The 22257-nt window shown below is 36.8% G+C and overlaps 1 protein-coding gene across 3 annotated transcripts in view; it reads left to right on the top strand.

The window, feature by feature from the left end:
- The window catches only part of LINGO2 (leucine rich repeat and Ig domain containing 2), a 1607677-nt gene that overhangs the window by 155516 nt on the left and 1429904 nt on the right, over positions 1-22257 (top strand). Inside the window, exon 1 of one of the 3 annotated variants that reach the window (XM_072612709.1) lies at positions 20229-21698. The exons of the other annotated variants lie outside the window; for them this stretch is intronic. The gene's annotated coding sequence lies outside the window, so the exon portion shown is untranslated. Of the gene's footprint in view, positions 1-20228; positions 21699-22257 lie in introns of those variants that run through there. 3 annotated transcript variants of the gene reach the window in all.

Raw genomic sequence — 22257 nt, 5'->3', positions numbered from 1 at the left:
ATACTAGATGGTAGGAGCTACTCTGTAGTACCAGAGCTACTATAATAGCTAGGGGACACAAGTAACGTAGTTTTCTTGTTAAGCAAGCATTTAAGACAAATAAGAATTCTAAGAAATGCATGTGAGTAAGCCTATATTCTAGGTTTGAGGAATAGCTTGGGTAAAGTCTCAGAATTAGAGATGCAATGCTCTCTATGAGGAACACTAAGAAAGATAGTTTGATTGGGCCAAGATATTTGTGTGTATGAAACTAGGCTGGAGGGGTAGGTTATGAAGAGCTTTAAATGACAAACTGAGGAAGTTTTATTTGACTTTAGAACTAATAGGGAACCTCTGGATTTTATTAAATAGGGGACTAACAAAATTTGACCTGATTTTCAGAAAATTCACTTCTGCAGTTCTGTGGAAGATGGATTAAAATAGGAAGAATTATGAGGCAAAGAAGATAAGTGCATCATGCTGCCTTTCTTTTTTTTACTACACATTTTGGGAGATATGTTTACCTATAAGCCATGTAATAATAGTCATTAGTCCTTATAGAAAAGTTGCTATTGATGTTAATCCATATCCAGAATTGCTATTGGTATCAGTATCTAAGTGAGAGTTTTGGGGGCCTATGCTTCCATGTACTTCTATGGAAACTGGGTTATTGAGTAAACAAGATGGGTAAGGATAATGTTTTGTTTTAAAGAGAATGATCTATTATCAAGAACTTGAAAAGCATCCATTTACATATATAAAAAGTGAAACATAACTGTAGGTAATTATTATATAGGTAGTAATTTGGTATTCTGATTTGTTAACTGGAAATAATTTTCAATCAGTTCATTATAGTATTACTTTTATTAGGCAGGGTTCCATTATCTTTGTTTTGATTTTTCTTATTTTTATTTGAAAATAATAAAAAATTTTTTAATAGAATCTGTCTTCACTAACTTGGTCTTGCTTTCTCCAACCAAGTAGAGAGATTTTTTAGTATCTAATTGATTACCACAGGCAGGGAACCTGCAGTCTGGAGGTCACATGTGTCCTTCTAGGCCCTTGGGTGTGACTTTTTGACTGAGTCCAAGTTTTACAGAACATATCCTTTTATTAAAGGGATTTGTTCTGTGAAGCTTGAATTCAGTCGAAGGGCAATGGGATGCACTTCAGGACCCAGAGGGCCATATGTGGCCTTGAGGCCATAGATTCCCCACCCCTGGAAAACAATTAGACATAAGTCACATGATCTAGGGGAACTTCTCTTATGAGTTCAAGGTATAGCAGCTATTACCATCCTATAGAAATAGTGCAATAGCTCTCGAAATGACTGACTAAATGGTTCCATTTTTGTATATCTTTATGTCTACCAGATTATTTTAAAATTTAGTCTCCATGAAGGAAAATATGATTATTGCCTTAAAGTTAGAAAGATAATTCAAGGTATCTTGCCTTCTCCTTTATAATGCAACTTTGCTTTTAAAAACATGATTAAGAGATCAATCAAGACTTAGAAATTTCCACTTGCCAAATTCCAGAAAAATTAGTGGTAGTAAATATTATTGACATCCAGAAAAAGAACAATGGAGTCTGAATGCAGACTGAAGGATACTAGTTTCACTTTTTTATGTTGTTTTTTTCTTTCTCATGGTTTTTCCCTTTTGTTCTGATTCTTGTTTCACAATTTGACTAATGTGGCAATATATTTAACATGACTGTATATGTATAATCTATATCAGAATGCTTGTTGTCTTGGGGAGAAAAATTTGGAATTAAAAATCTTAGAGGGGGCAGAGCCAAGATGGCAGAGTAGAAAGACACACATATGCTAGCTCTGAACCCACAGCCCATAAAATATCTGTGAAAAAGAACTCCCAAAAAATTCTGGAGCAGAAGAAGCAACAGAACAATGGAGCAGACGAGATTTCTGTTCCAGAGAGCCCTGAAAACCTCTCGCAAAAGGTGCATCACGCCCCAGACCCGGAGCCAAGCTCAGCTCTGCCTTGGCCTTGCGGCACCAAGAGGAGCTGATCCCAGCAGGCTTCAGGGATGGAATCTCTACTGGCTGCGTGGGTCCCTCCACCCACAGGTGACAAGGGATGGTGAGAGAGTCTCTTTGGTGGGTCGAGAGGGGAGTGGGGTGTCAACATAACTCAGGCCCTCTTGGGAGGCAGCAGCAGAGGTGGGAGCAGACCAGGGCTCCCAAAGCAGGCAGGAGCCTGGATCCATTGTTGAAGGTCTCTGCATAAACCCCCTGAGGGAACTGAACCCGTGAGGAGGCCCTGCCCCCACCTGAGCACCTGAACTTAATCTCACATTGAATAGCAGCCCCGCCCCTGCCCAAAGCCCTGAGGCTGGGAAGCAGCATTTGAACCTCAGACCACAAGTGCTGGCTGGGTGGATCTGGAGGCAAAGTGGGTGTGAAGAGTATGCTCAGAAGTCAAGTCACTGGCTGGGAAAATGCCCAGAAAAGGGGAAAAAAAATAACACTATAGAAAGTTACTTTCTTGGTGAACAGGTATTTCCCCCCTTTCTTTCTGATGAGGAAATACAATGCTTACCATCAGGCAAAGACACAGAAGTCAAGGCTTCTGTATCCCAGACCACTCAATGGGCTAAGGCCATGGAAGAGCTCAAAAAGCATTTTGAAAATTAAGTTAGAAAGGTGGAGGAAAAACTGGGAAGACAAATGAGAGACATGCAAGCAAAGCATGAAAAACAATTAAACACCCTGCTAAGGGAGACCCAAAAAAATGCTGAAGAAAGTAACACCTTGAAAAATAGGCTAACTCAACTGGCAAAAGAGGTTCAAAAAGCCAATGAGGAGAAGAATGCTTTCAAAAGCAGAATTAGCCAAATGGAAAAGGAGATTCAAAAGCTCACTGAACAAAATAGTTCTTTCAAAATTAGAATGGAGCAGATGGAGGTTAATGACTTTATGAGAAACCAAGAAATCACAAAACAAAACCAAAAGAATGAAAAAATGGAAGATAATGTGAAATATCTCATTAGAAAAACAACTGACCTGGAAAATAGATCCAGGAGACACAATTTAAAAATTATGGGCCTACCTGAGATCCATGATCCAAAAAAGAGCCTAGACATCATCTTTCATGAAATTATCAAGGAAAGGGGGTCGGAGCCAAGATGGCGGAGTGAAAGCAACGACTCACCTAAGCTCCTGGAAAAACTCCTCTGGATATCTCTGGGGGGAGAGTCTGACCAGACTTTGGAGGTGTAGAATCCAGTGGGAGATGGTCTTTGACGGATTCGGAGTCCAGGCTGGACTGGAGGGTCCACGGGAGGGATCTGTTCCACGGGGGTAAGACCCCGGCGGACAGCGCAGCACGGTCGGCGAGGCAGGGCGGAGGGGACCCGAGGGGCCTGAGAGTGGCGGGCGAGACCAGCGGAGCAGGAGATAAGCCAGGCCGAGCCAACGATATCAGCGCAACAGCCCTTGAAATCTTCAGCCTAAAGACGGGACTTCAGTGGGTCACTACTTGAACATCCAGGAGCTGGGATGCCGGAGTGATCAGTAAGTGCTCTCCCCCCCCCCCCCCCCATGACCGTGAGGGAACCATAAAATTCTTCCCCAGATTAATCCTGGATCAGTGGGAACAGCAGAAGGGGGTGGGTGGTCTCATAACACCAGAGGCTGTAAAAGTGGCAAAGGGGGATTCCTCCTACGGTGGCGGAGGCTATCTGGAGGGACAGACGACCCAGGGCAGAGAAAATTCGCACTGAGACCCAGGCAAGCCTCAGCCCAGGAGACGAGCCCCAGGAGGGGCGGGAACACGCATTAGCCTCTAGGCGTGCCCCAGCCCTCCAGGGGAAAAGGGAAGACAATAGGGAAGCTGGGATCACCATCCCCTGACCTTGCCTTTGCTTCCGGTCAGCTGAGGAGATATCCTGAGACCAGACCACCCCTCCCACACACCTATCAAGCTAACCCCAGGGTTGATCTGGGAAACAACAACAACAACAACAACAACAACAACAACAAAAAGCGCCTGCTTTTAGCCTAGACAAACATCAACTCAACTTAAAAGATCTGTATCTTCTGACTGAAAGAACCAAAAGCTACAACACTCAGCCAACATCATGAATTGGAAAAAGCAGATGAAAAGTGAAAAAACCATAGAATCTTTCTATGGGGATAAGGACCAAAATACAAACACCAAAGAGGTCAGAGCTGAGACTGTACTTCCATCTGAAACCTCAGATGGGACTATGAATTTCTCGCAAGCACAACTAGATTACCTGGAACGTCTGAAGAAGGATATAAAAGAAAAACTGGCCAATGATTTTAAAACTATAAAAAAAGAATTCACTGATGAGAACATCACTCTGAAAAAGAAAATTGAAGAAATGGAAAAAGAAGTTAAAAAATTAACTGGAGAGAATAATTCCCTAAAAGGAAGAGTTAATCAAACGGAAAAGGAAACTCAAAACCTAATAGGGAAAATTGATCAGATGGAAAAGGAAACCTAAAACCTAACTGGGAAAATTGGTCGAATGGAAAAAGAAGTACAAAAATTAAATGGAGAAAATAGCTCCTTAAAGGGAAAAATTGGTCAGATGGAAAAGGAGATGCGAAAGCTAACTGAAGAAAACAATACGATCAAGATTAGAATTGGGCAAGTAGAAACTAATGACTCAATGAGGCAACAAGAATCAGTCAAACAAAATCTAAAGAATGAAAAGATAGAAGAAAATGTAAAATATTTAATTGGAAAAACAACTGACCTGGAAAATAGATCCAGGAGAGAAAATCTAAGAATTATTGGCCTGCCAGAAACCCATGATGAAGAAAAGAGTCTGGACAATATCTTCCAGGAAATCATCAAGGAAAACTGTCCAGAAGTACTAGACTCAGAGGGCAAAATAGTCATCGAAAGAATCCACCATTCCCCACCCGAAAGGGATCCCAAACTCAAAACCCCAAGAAATATAGTTGCCAAATTCCAGAGCTATCAAGTGAAGGAGAAAATACTACAAGCAGCCAGAAAGAAACAATTCAAATATCAAGGTAACAGAGTCAGGATCACACAGGACCTTGCAGCTTCTACATTAAAAGATCGAAAGAATTGGAACCCAATATTCCGTAAGGCAAAGGAGTTGGGACTTCAACCAAGGATCAACTACCCAGCAAAGTTCAGCATAACATTTCAGGCAAGGAGAAAGTCATTCAACGAAATAAGGGATTTCCAGAGCTTCCTGACCAAAACACCAGAACTCAATAGACAATTTGATCTTCAAATGCAGGTCACCAGAGAATCATAAAAAGGTAAACAGAGGGGAAAAAACAAAAACAAACCTTGCAACTCAATTAGGGCAATCTGTTTACCTCCCTATAAGGGAAGATGATACCTGTTAATCTTGAGGACTGTGCAGCTATTATGATAAAAGGGATATATGTAGAGGGAACGGGCATAAAGTAAATGATGTCATGTCAAAAATATGATTTAAGTATGAGAAGGGAATGTAATAGGAGGTGTGGAAAGGGGGAAGCAGAAAATGGCAAATTATATCACAGGAAGAAGTACAAAACTATAGTAGAGGGAAGGAGGGGAGGGAGATGAGCATTGTTTGAGAGGTACTCTCATCTGATTTGTTCAAAGGAGGGAACGATAATCTTAAGTAGATAATCCTAACTAGCTCTATAGGTAGTAGGAGGGGAAGGGGGAAGAAAGGGGAGGGTGGCTAAAAGGGAGGAAAGAAGCAATAAGAGTAAAGGGGAGTAAAAGGGAGGGGGGCTAAAAGAAGGAGGGGAAGGCTGCAGGAGGGGGAGAAAAGTGAATACTATTGAGGAGGGGAAGGGAGACGGGAGAGTTTAAAGCACAAATGGTGGGAAAGAGGGTGGAAGGAAATACACAGATTGTAATCATAACTGTGAATGTGAATGGGATGAACTCTCCCATAAAACGGAGATGGATAGCAGAATGGATTAAAAGCCATAATCCAACAATATGCTGCTTACAAGAAACACATTTGAAACGGGGGGATACACATAGGATAAAGGTCAAAGGATGGAGCAGAATATATTGTGCCTCAGCTCATGTAAGAAAGGCAGGAGTAGCAATCCTAATCTCAGACAAAGCAAAAGCAGAAATAGATCTAATCAAAAGGGATAAGGATGGAAACTATATCCTACTAAAAGGCACTATAGACAACGAAGCAATATCATTACTAAACATGTATGCTCCAAGTGGTATAGCATCCAGATTCTTAGAGGAGAGGTTGGGGGAGTTGAAGGAAGAAATTGATAGCAAAACTATACTAGTGGGGGACCTCAACCTCCCCCGCTCTGAACTCGATAAATCCAACCTCAAAATAAACAAGAAAGAGGTTAAGGAGGTAAATAAAACTCTGGATAAGGTAGATATGATAGATCTTTGGAGAAAATTAAATGGGAATAGTAAGGAATATACCTTTTTCTCAGCGGTACATGGAACATTTACAAAAATTGACCATGTACTAGGACATAAAAATCTCACAATCCAGTGCAGAAAGGTAGAGATAATCAATGCATCCTTTTCAGATCATAATGCATTAAAAATTACATGTAATAAAAGGCCATGGAAAGAGAAACCAAAAATCAATTGGAAACTAAATAATCTAATTCTAAAGAAGGATTGGGTTAAAGAAGAAATCATAGAAACAATTAACAACTTCATTCAAGAGAATGACAATAGTGAGACAACATACCAAAACTTATGGGACACTGCAAAAGCAGTTATTAGGGGAAGTTTTATATCTCTGAATGCTTACATAAATAAAATAGAGAAAGAGGAGATCAATGACTTAGGCTTGCAGTTGAAAAAGCTAGAAAAAGAACAAATTGAAAATCCCCAAGTAAATACCAAATTAGAAATACTGAAAACCAAAGGAGAGATTAATAAAATTGAAATAAAGAAAACTATTGAATTAATAAATAAAACCAATAGTTGGTTTTATGAAAAAACTAATAAAATTGATAAATTTTGGTTAATCTGATCAAAAAAAAGAAAGAAGAAAACCAAATTACTAACATTAAAAATGAAAGGGGTGAACTCACCTCCAATGAGGAGGAATTAAAACAATAATTAGAAACTACTTTGCCCAACTTTATGCCCACAAATTCGACAATCTAAACGAGATGGATGAATATTTTAAAAAATACAAATTGCCCAGATTAACAGAAGAGGAAGTTGAATACTTAAACAACCCCATCTCAGAAAAAGAAATTGAACAAGCCATCAATGAACTCCCTAGGAAAAAATCTCCAGGGCCAGATGGATTCACAAGTGAATTCTATCAGACATTTAAAGAACAGTTAATTCCAATACTACATACACTATTCTTGAAAATTGGGGAAGAAGGAGTCCTCCCAAATTCTTTCTATGACACAAATATGGTTTTGATACCCAAACCAGGAAGAGGCAAAACAGAGAAAGAAAATTATAGACCAATTTCCCTAATGAATATAGATGCAAAAATTTTAAATAAGATTTTAGCAAAACGAATACAGCATCTTATCACGAGATTAATACATTATGATCAGGTAGGATTCATACCAGGACTACAGGGCTGGTTCAATATTAGGAAAACTATTAGCATTATCGATCACATCAACAACAAAGCTAACAAAAACCACATGATTATCTCAATAGATGCAGAAAAAGCTTTTGACAAAATACAACACCCATTCCTACTAAAAACACTGGACAACGTAGGAATAAAGGGAACTTTCCATAAAATAATAAGCAGTATCTATCTAAAACCTTCAGCAAGCATTATATGCAATGGGGATAAGCTAGATGCATTCCCAATAAGATCAGGGGTGAAACAAGGTTGTCCATTATCACCACTATTATTCAATATGATATTAGAAGTGTTAGCTGTAGCAATTAGACAAGATAAAGATATTCAAGGAATTAGAATAGCCAAAGAAGAAACTAAGTTATCACTCTTTGCAGATGATATGATGATTTACCTAGAGAATCCCAGAGATTCAAGTAAAAAATTACTTGAATTAATAAACACCTTTGGCAAAGTTGCGGGGTACAAAATAAACCCACACAAATCTTCTGCATTCCTATATATTAGCAACAAAGTCCAACAGCAAGAGATAGAAAGAGAAATCCCATTTAAAGTTAGGGTAGACAGTATAAAATACTTAGGAGTCTACCTGCCAAAACAAACCCAGGGACTATATGAACACAATTACAAGACACTTTTTGCACAAATAAAGTCAGATTTAAGTAAGTGGAAAAACATTAGTTGCTCATGGGTAGGCCGTGCTAATATAATAAAAATGACAATTCTACCCAAGTTAATATACTTATTTAGTGCCATACCAATTAAACTATCAGACAATTACTTTCTAGAGCTGGATAAAATAATATCAAAATTCATTTGGAAAAACAAAAGGTCCAGAATATCAAAGGGACTAATGAAAAGAAATCCTTGGGAAGGTGGCCTAGCGCTACCAGACCTCAAACTGTACTATAAAGCAGCAATTATCAAAACCACTTGGTATTGACTAAGAAACAGAGAGGTAGACAAGTGGAATAGACTTGGCACTCAAGATGCAGTAGGCAAGGAATATAGCAACCTTCTGTTTGATAAACCCAAGGAACCCAGCTTCTGGGATAAGAACTCATTGTTTGACAAAAATTTCTGGGAAAACTGGATAACAGTGTGGCAGAAATTAGGCATAGACCCATACCTGACACCGTACACAAGAATAAAGTCCAAATGGGTACATGATTTAGGTATAAAGATTGATACCATGAATAAACTGGAGAAGCAAGGAATAGTGTATTTATCAGATCTATGGACAAGGGAAGAATTCTTTACTAAAGGAGAGATAGAATGCATTATGAAATGCAAAATGGATAACTTTGAGTACATTAAACTGAGAAGTTTTTGCACAACCAAACCCAATGCAACCATGGAGGGATGTAGTAAATTGGGAAAAAATTTTGACAGCTAAGCTCGGGGATAAAGGCCTCATTTCTAGAATATATAGAGAACTGACCCAAATGTATAATCATACAAGTCATTCCCCAATTGATAAATGGTCAAAGGATATAAACAGGCAATTTTCAGAGGAAGAAATTAAAGCTATCTATAATCATATGAAAAAATGCTCTAAATCACTATTGGTTAGAGAGATGCAAATCAAAACAACTCTGAGGTACCACATCACACCTATAAGATTGGCAAACATGACAGAACAAGAAAATGATAAATGCTGGAGAGGATGTGGGAGAGTTGGAACACTAATTCATTGTTGGTGGAGCTGTGAGCGCATCCAACCATTCTGGAGAGCAATTTGGAACTATGCCCAAAGGGCTACAAAAATGTGCATACCCTTTGACCCAGCAATATCGCTACTAGGACTATATCCCCAAGAGATCATAAAAATGGGAAAGGGTCCCACATGTACAAAAATATTTATAGCAGCACTCTATGTAGTTGCCAAAAACTGGAAGTCAAGGGGATGTCCATCAGTTGGGGAATGGCTGAATAAATTATGGTATATGAATGTAATGGAGTACTATTGTGCCATAAGAAATGATGAACAAAAAGACTTCAGAGAGGCCTGGAAGGACTTATATGGCCTGATGCTGAGTGAAAGGAGCAGAACCAGGAGAACTTTATGCACAGCAACAACCACAGTGTGTGAGAGTTTTTTCTAGTAGACTTAGATTTTTGTAATAACACAAGAACTTCTGAAAAAAAAAAATCCCAATGGTGGACCTCAAGGCAAAATGCCTTCCACACTCAGAGAGAGAAATATGGAAGTCACTCACACAATGTAGCAGATCATGTTTGTGTATGTGTATCTGTTTGTGTATCATGTTCTGAATTGTTATACGGATTCTTTCATTTATCTTAGCCTGACTACATAGCATGACTATAGTGAAAATATACTAAATAGGAAAGTATATGTAGAATCTATACAGAATTGTATGCAGTCGTGGGGAGGGAGGGAGGTAGTGGGGGGTGGGTGGGGAGGGATAAAATCGCAATTGTATGGCAGATTGTTAAACATTAAAAAAATAAAAAAAAAAAAAAAGAAATTATCAAGGAAAACCGTCCTGAGATTCTAGAACCAGAGGGCAAAATAGGTATTCAAGGAATCCACAGAACACCACCTGAAAGAGATCCAAAAAGAGAAACTCCTAGGAACATTGTGGTCAAATTCCAGAGTTCCCAGGTCAAGGAGAAAATATTGCAAGCAGCTAGAAGAAACAATTCAAGTATTGTGGAAATACAATCAGGATAACACAAGACCTAGCAGCTTCTACATTGAGGGTTCGAAGGGCGTGGAATAGGATATTCCAGAAGTCAAAGGAATTAGGACTAAAACCAAGAATCACCTACCCACCAAAACTGAGTATAATACTTCATGGGAAAAACTGGTCTTTCAATGAAATAGAGGACTTTCAAGCATTCTTGATGAAAAGACCAGAGCTGAAAAGAAAATTTGACTTTCAAACACAAGAATGAAGAGAAGCATGAGAAGGTAAACAGCAAAGAGAAGTCATAAGGAACTTATAAAAGGTGAACTGTTTACATTCCTACATGGAAAGACAATATTTGTAACTCTTGAAACTATTCAGTATCTGGGTACTGGGTGGGATTACACACACACACACACATGCACACGCACATGCACACACACAGAGACAGAGTGCACGGAGTGAATTGAAGAGGATGGAATCATATCTTAAAAAAACGAAATCAAGCAGTGAGAGAGAAATATATTGGATGGAGAAAGGGAGAACTGGAATGGGGCAAATTATCTCTCATAAAAGAGGCAAGCAAAAGACTTATTAGTGGAGGGATAAAGAGGGGAGGTGAGAGAAAAACATGAAGTTTACTCTCATCACATTCCACTAGAGGAAGGAATAAAATGCACACTCATTTTGGTATGAAAACCTATCTTACAGTACAGGAAAGTGGGGGATAAAGGAATAAGCAGGGTGGGGGGGACGATGGAAGGGAGGGCATGGGGAGGAGAGAGCAATTTGATGTCGACACTCATGGGGAGGGACAGGAACAAAAGAGAGAATAGAAGTAATGGGGGACAGGATAGGATGGAAGGAAATATAGTTAGTCTTATACAACACGACTATTATGGAAGTCATTTGCAAAACCACACAGATTTGGCCTATATTGAATTGCTTGCCTTCCAAAGGGAAGGGGTGGGGAGGGAGGGAGGAAAAGAAGTTGGAACTCAAAGTGTTAGGAACAACTGTCGAGTACTGTTCTTGCCATTAGGAAATAAGAAATACAGGTAGAGGGGTATAGAAAGTTATTTGGCCCTACAGGACAAAAGAGAAGATGGAGACAAGGGCAGACAGGGATGATAGAAGAGAGGGCAGATTGGTGATAGGGACAATTAGAATGCTCAGTGTTTTGTGGTGGGGGAGGGGACAAAAAGGGAGAAAATTTGGAACCCAAAATTTTGTGAAAATGAATGTTAAAAGTTAAATAAATAAACAAGTAAAAAGAAAACAATCTTAGAAAAAGTATGTTAAAAATTATATTTACATGTAATTGGAAAAATAAAATACTTTTATGTACAAAAAACAAAATTAAAGGACATTCTAGATTTCATTTAAAAAAAAAATGTTCTACTTGACCTCAATAGACTGAAACAGAAAGAATGGGCAGGAATTACAGGAGGGCAGATACAGTGTTTGTCTTTATAAATTATAAACTCCACTTTTAAAATTAGATATGTTTCAAAAGGCAATGGGTTGCCTTGAGAGAATATTATGAGTTTCTTGTTCCTGGAGCTATTGTTGTGCTCACAATTTATGCTTCAGGAAAAGGATGGACAAGATGATCTCTCCATTTCCTTCCAACTTTTATATTTAATGATAAAATGATTTTATTTTGGGGTCACTAACTTATTGGTTTGGTGGGTCATGGATTATTCAAACATGAGACATTGATTCTGATTTTCTCAGCCTTTCTCAGCCTCCTTTTGTTGCTTGACTAGAACGCTCTCCCATGAAAATGTCAACTTTGAAATTTAACTTCAGCTGAGCAAGAAAAGTGTTTTCATAAAGATCAAAGGCTATTTGATCTTGAACACTAAATAAACACTAAATAGAAAAATAATGATTTTTCCTTACCAGTTTGTTAAACAGAAAATGTTTGAGAAAGTATACTTAATGAAGCATGTAAAAGATGTCTTCTTCGTTTTAAATCATTTTATACATTTCACATTCCATCTGAAGAGATAATAAATTCTCTCATACTGAATCACTGGGCCTAATTATATAGCCCTATTTTAAGTCATACTCCTATTGAAGTCACTGTATGTTTTGCCTCAGATCTATATAATCAACAACAGTGTGCTGCCCCTTTAGACAAGAAAGTACTATAAACTCCAAGTGATTAGATATGTTCTTTAAATTATGAAATACCCAGAAATATTTTGAGCCAGTGGAATTTGTTTGGAGCAGGCAAAACAGTTTAGCACATACGATTATTGTTGTCTGAAATGAAGGTACCAATGGACTATTTCACTTTCATCCTGAATATCACCATCATCCTATTAAAAAAAAAGTTTTTGATTAGCAGAGTAAGAAATAGTTTTTCAGATTTTTGGAGCATGGAGGTATTTATGAGCAAACAAAAAATAGAGCATATTATGAAATGCAAAATGGATAAATTAGATTACCCTAAATTGAAAAGCTTTTACACAAAGCCAATGCCACCAAGGTTAGAAGTGAAGCAGAAAACTGGGAAAGAATTTTTACAACTAGTGTCTGTGATAATGGCCTCATTTCTAAAACATATAGAGAACGGAGTCAAATTTACAAAAATGCAAGTCATTTCCCAATTGATAAATGGTCAAAGGATACGAACAGGAAGTTTTCAGAGGAAGAAATTAAAATTATCTATAGTCATATAAAAAAATGTTTTAAATCATTACTGATTAGAGAGATTTAAATCAAAACGGTACCGTATCACACTTATCAAATTGGCTACCATGACAAAACAGGAAGATGATAAATGTTAGAGAAGATGTGGGAGAGTTGCAATACTAATTCATTGTTGGTGGAGCTGTAAGATGATCCAGCCATTCTGGAGAGCAATTTAGAACTATGCCCAAAAGGCTATAAAAATGTGCATACCCTTTGACCCAGCAATACCATTTCTAGGACTGTATCCTAAAGAGATCATAAAAATGGGAAAAGGAACCACAGAGACAAATATATTTATAGCAGCTCTCTTTTGGTAGCCAAGAACTGGAAATTGAGGGGATGTCTATCAATTGGAAAATGGCTGAACAAGTTGTATTACATAAATTATCAATATAATGGAATGCTCTTGTGCTATAACAAATAATGAACATGTGTTTAGTAAGAATGTATGTGTAGAACCCATATAAAATTGTGCACCATCTGGGGAGGGAAGGGGGAAGGAGGGGAGAAAAGGGGGAGAAAATTTATGATTTATGGAAGTGATTGTAGAAAACTGAAAGCAAACAAATTAATTAATAAAAAAGAAAAAAAATAAAGTAAAGGGATGGCTGTACAGAGGACAGAAAAAACCAGATTCACGCTGGAAAAGACTATCAGAATGGATCTGATCAGTTGGCAAGTATTCATTAACCATTCACTATTATATGAAGAGAAGCAAAAAAGCTCCTTGGGGAGCTTAAAGTATAATTGGACGCACTGTTGGAAAGGAGGCAGTCCCCAGTCATGGTTAGATTTGACTTGACACATCTGGATTTGGATTTTGAAGACATGGGTTTGAATCCTGTCTCTGATCTTAAATATATTTTCCATCACTAGGCCTCAGTTTCCTCAGCTGCAAAATAAAGGGAATGAGTTTGTCAAAAAATAAAAACAAATAAAACTAAATGAAATAATGAGCAGGAAGACTTCAGAAAAACCTGGAAAGACTTATATGAACTGATGCTGAGTGAAGTGAGCAGAGCTAGAAGAACATTATATATATGGTAACAGCCACAGTGTGGGAGGACTGCTTTTTTTTCTTTTAATGAAAAGCATTGATTATTTACTATCTGTCATGCACTATGCAAAGTACTGGGGATACAAACACAAAAAGGCATATTCAGGAACTTACATTCTTTTATGTGTGTGTGTGTGTTTCTGTATATATACATATGTGTATATGTATGTAATTTATTTATTTACAGTTTTCAACACTAACTTCCACAAGATTTTGTATTTCAAAATTTCTCCTCATATCTCCCTTCCCTCCACCCCAGTGTAGCGTGTACCCCAACCAACCTTTCCCCCAAGCAATTTAGAAGGTAGGTTGACATGAGATTGTGAAGGACTTCAAATGTCATAGACAGAAGTTTGCATTATTTTTCCTATAAAGAATAGAGCCACGAAGCCTTCAGAATATAATTCCTACATTTCTACTGGCTGATTCCCTTACCTGAAATTCTCTCCCTTCTTAACCTCTTGGCTTCCTTTAAGTCTCAGCCAAATTCCCATCTTCTGCAAGAAGCCTTTCTTAGTCCTCCTCATTCTTAGTGTGTTCCATCTGAGTTACTCCCAATTTTCCCTCTATGCATCTTGAGAATACATAGTTATTTATCGTTTGTTGTCCCCACTTGACAGTGAGCTCCCTGAAAGCAAGGATGTCTTTTATCTTTATTTGTATCCCCAAAACTTAATGGAATGTTTGAACCATAGTAGGTACTCATTAAATGCTTACTTCCTCAATGACCGCACTAAAAATATTTGAAAATAGAGCTTAAATTATAATAAACCTGGCTGGAAACACTTTTCAATATTTCAAAATATTTATAAAATATATTTAAATGATTTTAAATATTATATTCAGTGGTCTAACAAGCATACTCCCCTACCATCATATGCTCATTAGGAAAGATAAATAATTCATTATAATCCCATATCAACGTAGATCCCAAAGATGTTATTTAAAAGTAAATCAATATTAGATGAGGATACAAACTATATGTACATTTTCTTTCTATATTTTAACATCAGGGAAAGCAATAAAATGTTTGATAAAAGGAAACAAAGAAAATTCAAAGGGGGAAAACAGTGTCCAGCACCTACTGAGCTTTTAAATATGATGGTAGTATTGAGCAACATTTTATTGACTTTATTTATACTCCTACTCAGTTTTAGTAGGCTGATAACAGAAAATTGCTGTTTCTTCATTCTGACAATCAGTGTGGCGCAGCTAGGTTCTATGGTCCCCAGTAAAGAATATGAGACAATTTACCTTCTGGCTTGAATTAATGGGATTGGATCATGAGAAGATCATTGATTTAGATATGGAAGGGACCCTAGAGGTGACCTAGTTCAATTCCTACATTTTAGATATGAGAACTAAAGCCCAGATAGTTAAGTGACTTGCTCAAGGTAACAGGTGAGATAACACAGATAATAGGTGATAAGATTTGAACAGAGGTACTCTGTGTCCAAAACCTGAACCCTTTCTTTTATGTAAAAATTTACTATGATAGTCCATTAATATGGGCATTATAGCTAATTGATAGAATACTTTTTGTTTGTTTGTTTTTGGAGGGTGGAGGAGAGGTAATCTGAGATGAATTGCCTGAAGTCATACAGCTATTAAGTATCAAGTGTCTAATTCCGAATTTGAAGCCAGGTCCTCCTGACTCCTGAATCCAGGGCTAGTGCCCTATTAACTATGCCACCTAGCTGGCCCTACAATACGTTTAATGCTCAAAGATTGGGAAAGACTTCCTACAGATAGTAGTATTTTAGCTGCAACTTAAAAGAAGGAAGGGAAGCCAGGAGACAGAGATGAAGAGTGAGAGTGGTCTTGGCATGGGGGATGACCAGTTAAAATGTCCTGATCCTGGTGATGTAATGTATTGTACAAGGAACAGTGAGGAGGACAGTGTCAGTGAATTACAGAATACACAGGGTTTTTTAAAGAGTTTAATATTCTTCTAAATGCTGCTTTGACTGTATAATAAAAAGGCAACTGGTGGTATGATACATAAGAGTTCTGGGCTTAGAGTCAGAAAAATCTGAGTTCAAATTTGACCTCAGACACTATTTAGTTCTATGACCCTGGGGAAATCATTTCACTTGTTTGCCTTAGTTTCCTCAATTGTAGAATGAAGATAATAATAATGCTACCTCTTAGGGTTGTTGCTAGGATCAAACAATATTTGTAAAAAAAAATTAAAATCACTCAACGCAATGTACATAAAAGGCACTATGTGAATGCTTATTTCCTTCTCTTTCCATTTGAAGCTCTTTATCTAAAATTATATATTGCTTCTTCCATTATCTGATCAATAAATTCTTTGAAATTGTATTAACTTCCATACTTTCTTCAAATCACATAGTCACAAAATTTAGAAGCTGTCAAGGTCCTCAGAATCCATCCAGTTCAAGTGTTCTTAAGCTGGGGGTAAATTTCAGGGAATTATTTAGAAGAGAAAAAAATACATCTTTATTTTCATTTGGTTTACTTTGTAATCCTGCATATTTTATTTCATGCATTTAAAAGAATTATTCTAAGTAGGGATACATAGGATTTATAGTCTTCCAAAAAGGTCCATGACACAAAAATAGTTAATAACCCCATATCTCATAACAGCGCATACATAAAAGAAATGCCCACTAGTTTTAACATATTCAAAAAGTTGTCATCCTTTCTCTGCTTCAAGAGAACCAAAGAGGGGGAAGCTACCACTTTCTGAGCTAGGATTCTATATCTGTTCTATTTCTTATTCTCTGAAATAGAACTGTTCAGTTGATGGGTTTGTGGATTGTTTGTGTCCTACACAGAGACCTTATGACAGGGACTTCAAAAGTTGCACCTTCCAGAGCTGGATGAGGGTATAGAGACAGGGACAGAGAATCACTGAATATGGGCTCAAGTCCAGAGTTTTAGCAAAATCTTGTTGGTATGGCTTTTTTTTTTTTTTTTTTTGCAGTTGGGTGGGGGGAGTAGAGAAGAGATATGGAAGGAAGTATCACTGGTGATTCTCTAAAAAATTGTTGATCCTTTGTTTCATTTGGTGTGTTTTTTTTTTTTAATCATGCCTGCATCAGTTCTCATAGGAATTGTTCCTAGCTCGTACTTTTCAGATTATCATCTTTATTCCATGTCTTTATTTGTATTGTTCCAGGATAAGTGATACCTAATAAAACTCAAAAGATTATAATACTCAGAAAATGTGGTATGGATGACTTAAATTCTTGACTGTTAAAAAGCAACTTGAGAACAAATCACATTTAGTTGCAATATTTTAGAAGTCTATAGTTAAGGGCAGCTAGGTGGCACAATGGATAGATAGAATACCAAGTCTCCAGTCAGGAAGACATGAATTCCAATCTGGCCTCAGACACTTACTAGCTTACCTCAGTTTCCTCATCTTTAAAATGAACTGGAGAAGGAAATGGCAAACTACTCCAGTGTCTTTTCTATGAAAACTCCCGAAATGGGATCATGAAGATTTGGACCTGACTGAAAAATGATTTAAAAAGTCCACAGTCAAGGTTTGTTCCTCCCAAGTGAATCCCTTTCCCTCCCTCCCCGTACCTGCAAACAGGAACAAGAAATTGAAATCAAAAGATAATCTATTTAAAATTGGGAGGAATTTTAAAGGTCATCAAGTTCAGCAATTACTTTTCAAGATGAGGAAATTGAAACACTGAAAAGTTAAGTACATTGTCCAAGGCCATACAGGTCTAAAAGAGGAAGAGCCAAGATTACAACCATATTCTTCTTTAATCTAGAGTTCTTTCCATTGCACCATAAGAATATGAGATCACATTTCATGGACATGGTGGTTTAAAAGATTAAGGTAAGATCTTAACAGTTTTTAATAGTCTTTCCCCCCCAGTCTCAGGGATGCTTCTCTGCTTGCTTCTTTTTGCCAGTCCTTCCCTCCCCCAAATGCTTAAAAATGACTGCTAAATTAATTGTCTGAAGCTTCTTTTTGCATTGGCTCCCTATTGAAATTTTAACCCTTATTAAATGCTGGTTATTTAAAGTTTCCTGTTACTTGATGTGAATTAAGTCAAGTTTTACTCTTAACTTCTTATTACTCAGAACTAGACAATTACCTTCTCATCATTTACTTTTAAAGTCTTCTTTTGGCTTTTACCTTATGATATAAAAAATCTTCACAAATATGAATAAAATCCCTCAAACTAACATTCTACTTGGATACTTCATCTTTTCAGGGAGGTGGCTCTGAGATTTTATATCTTGGTGACCTATTAAAGTCTTCACCATGTTTTATGAACAATTTTGACCAAAAAAACCCAGGTAACAGACAAAAAGTCATGACCCTCAGTGCTGCTTTCTCAATGGTGGTAGTAGAAAAAGGAGTTAAAGGTTATTAAGAATTGGTGTTAACTAGACATTTCTTCTTTGCAGACATATCTAGATCTAGATTTCACATACAGTACGCCAAACCCTGCATCAAGGGCTTTACAATTATTATCTCATTTGATCCTCACAGCAGCCACACTGGGAGCTAGGGGCTATTATTATTCCCATTTCCGATGAGAAAGGTGAGACAAAGAGAGGTCTAGTCCTATCTAGGATCACATAACTAATAGCTGAGGCTGGAGTTTATCTCAGGTCCTCCTGATTCCAGGCCTGACACTCTTTAAACTACTTAGCTACCTCTATAAGCTAGGAGTGTACAACACTGAGTGAGTATTAGACTCATTTGATCAGTTAGCTAGTTTCATGGAGGGAAAGGGGGTATATTTTAAAATGAAGGCAGTTTAAAATGAAATATATGTAAAACATTTTAAAAAATATTCATGCAGTTCCTAGATCATCTACAAAAATTGATTTGTGTGGTACTTGTAAATTTTTTCCAGTAATGATTGCATCAAAAATGCTGATAACTACGTGACATAGTGGAAAGAATCTTGGACATCTAATCAGGGAAACTGAACTTAAAATTCTACTTTGGACACTCGCTAACTATGTGACCCTGGGCAAATCACCAAACTTTCTATCAGCTTCAGTTTCTTTATCTGTAAAATGGGGATAATAATAATTACCAGGATAATAACAAATTATATTATAATTCATAATCATATTTATTATATATTTATATATATATTTATTATATATATAATAATTATAATTAAAATAAAAATAAATAAATAATAAATAGAAAATAATAATAAATCTCAGGATTGTTTTAGGATCAAATGAGCACACACACAAACATACACACATGTGTATATATGTGTATACATGTATATACATATATGTACATATGTACATACACATGTGTTTATATGTATAAATGTCTTTGCACACCACAAAGCTCTGTATAAATGCTAGCTATTATCAGTAGTAGTACTACTACTTACTTCCTTATTGTTGAGACATTTCAGTTATATCTGACTCTTTGTGACGCCATTTGGGGTTTTCTTGACAGAAATACTCAAGTCATTTGCTCATTTTTTTTTACAGATGAGGAACTGAGGCAAACAAGGTTAAGTGACTTTCCTAGGGTTACACAGATAGTAAAAGTCTGAGGCCAGATTTGAATTCATGAACAGTCTTCCTGATTACAAGCCTAGTGCTCTATCTCCTGCACCTAGAAGTTCCAATAGTACTGCGACTACCAGTAATAATAAATAGCTAGCATTTAGTACTATTATGAGTAATAAATAGTTAGCATTCTCACTGCAAATGAAACTTAATCATATAAATGAGTTGCAACGAAATCAAGAGACTTGTCATGCTCATGGAATGAAAACAATTTACTGACTTGAGTACAGCATGTGTTCAAATAAAATAAGTACCCTATCACTTCGTGGGATATGTGATCACTTTCTCCAAAGTCAGCGCCGGGGACCTCTGAAAACTCATGACCTGACTCTGCAGGTGTGAAAATGGATCCCATTCCACCCTTCCTATAATAATCTCTTATGGAGTTTGTCATCACAACTCCACTTAACTCTTATCTCCAACACTCTTCATCTCTGCTTTTTTCCCCTCCAATCTGCAAGCTCTCAATCTCTCCACTTCTGACCTGAGTATGACCCTTCAGGGAAATTATAACCTAATTGCTACCTGAGAACCTACAGCAACAGCTGTTGCACAGATGTTTTTGGCAAATTTCCTCCCCCTAACCTCTAACAAACCAGGCTCCTGACCCACACGTCTCTTTATGGTTGTGGCAGATGTCTCTTGGTGGGTGAGCTCTGGGGCCAATAATAAATAAATGCTCTATGCTCCTAACTTTCATTTGGAAGGGAAAGAGTGAATCACACAGAATATAGGTGAATGCATGTGTTGTGATCGTTATGACTGATTCATTACATCATCATTTTATTCTCAAACCCATACCTATTTCAAATTTCCCCATTACCATATAGAGCACTAGTATCTTCAGTCACTTTGGTTCACAACCTCAGCTACATCTTCAATTCCTCATTCTCCCTCACCCCACATATCCAATCAGTTGCCAAATTCTATTGTTTCTACAATCTCCACATCTGTATTTTTCCCTTTCTCTCTAGGCTATCACCCTCATTCAGGATCTCATCTCCTCTAATCTTGAGTGTTTATTTCAATGGTCTCATAAATGGTCTCCCTGCTTCAATTCTCTCCACTCACCAATCAATCACCCACAGTGACTATAGAAATAGTGCTATATAAATGCCAGCTATTATTGTTGCTCTTGTTATTGCTGTAGGAATTGAATCACAACCATAGTGACATTTTCACTTTTATAAAAATGCTACCAAAATGTTTTTCGTAAGATAAAGAAATAACCATGTCACTTCCTTACATACTAAAATCCAGGGACATAATATTGACTTTAGGATTTTGTGTTATTTCATTTATTCTTTTCTATTTTAAGATCTAAATTCTGTATGTTTTGCATGTGCATAGTTATTAATGTACTATTTTACTATTTTTGTTGATAATGGGACATGATCATCATTTTTGGAAAACATTGTTTTAGAATGAACTCATATTACCCATAGCAGATTCTTTGCAAGATCATGTTTTTGCTACCTGAACCATTTTCTGATAATCTTTGCGTCTCCTTGTGATAATTCTTTTGTGCCAACTTCTATAAGCAGTGATGATATAGCAAGCCATTTTCCTTTTTGAAGATATCTTCTCATTTTTATAAATTATTCTGACTTTATAGTGTTTTTATATTTTCTGTAATAAATGTATCATTTTACAAATAGCTAATTTTGAGCAAATCAGAACCAGTAAAAACTCATTTTTTGTCTTATACGATATTGTGAATTTCATATTCGGTGACTTTATTCAGTGCTTATGAAATTTAGCTTCTGATTTTTTCTTAAAGGAATGATCATAATGTACAGGCATGAATAGTCTATAGGGCTTTGACTCTCCTTTCTTGATCTTGAACCATTTTCTCCCACAATTGTTTTCATCATCATCCTCCCCTGTATTTATTCTTTTGTTGAAGACAAATTGTATCCAATTGTATACTTATTAACTTTTGGGAATATAGTCAAATTTGTCATATAATTTCACTGCATTACCTTCTGCAACAGTTATTAGAACTTACGATAAGAATATCATATTAATTGCATGAGCTGTAATCATATTTGTTATTTTCTATCTAGCCATGCTGATTATTAGCACTGCAAGGTAATTTGACCAGGTGTCCTATAGAATAATCTTTCTTATTACCCTTAGGTGTTCAGTGAAATCAACTCCCAACTTCTCTCCGAGGAGAACCTGTGAGTTATTCTTTTATTAGTTATAATAACTTTATGACTTCCTAATTTTTTGAGAGTGAGAATATCAATATGGTATGATTCAGTTCCTCTAGGATCTTCTCTTGGAGTCCTTGGACAAAACGTACTCCATGTCACACAAATTGTTCAAGAATTATTTTTACATAGTCTAAAAATTTTGTCAGCCTTGACACTTTCTGTCTCATTTTCTAATCCCCTACTGCTGTTTTTCATTTGTTTTAGGGATTGGAATAAATAAAAACTAACCATCCAATGGCCAACACGCTATGGATAAATTCACGAAGGAAATGGCAGCACTAGAACTTGAATTCACAAAACCTAACTCAAAATCAAATTCTCTTTCTCATATTCCACACTTCCTCACCAAGAGTTCACTGTCCAGTGAGGCAGTATACAAAAACAAAAAAAGACATATACACAAAAGTCATTCATTATTATTCAATTGTATCTGTCTCTTTGTGGACCTTAGCATGCCAATACTGTTTAACAGGTTTTCTTAGCAAAGATATTGCAGTGGTTTGCCCTTTTCTTCTCCAATGTA

This window comes from Notamacropus eugenii, chromosome 1 (genome assembly GCF_028372415.1).
Source record: "Notamacropus eugenii isolate mMacEug1 chromosome 1, mMacEug1.pri_v2, whole genome shotgun sequence".
NCBI classification, from domain to species: Eukaryota; Metazoa; Chordata; class Mammalia; order Diprotodontia; family Macropodidae; genus Notamacropus; species Notamacropus eugenii.
Note: the sequence above shows the minus strand (reverse complement) of the source record. Positions and strands in the feature narration are given on the sequence as shown.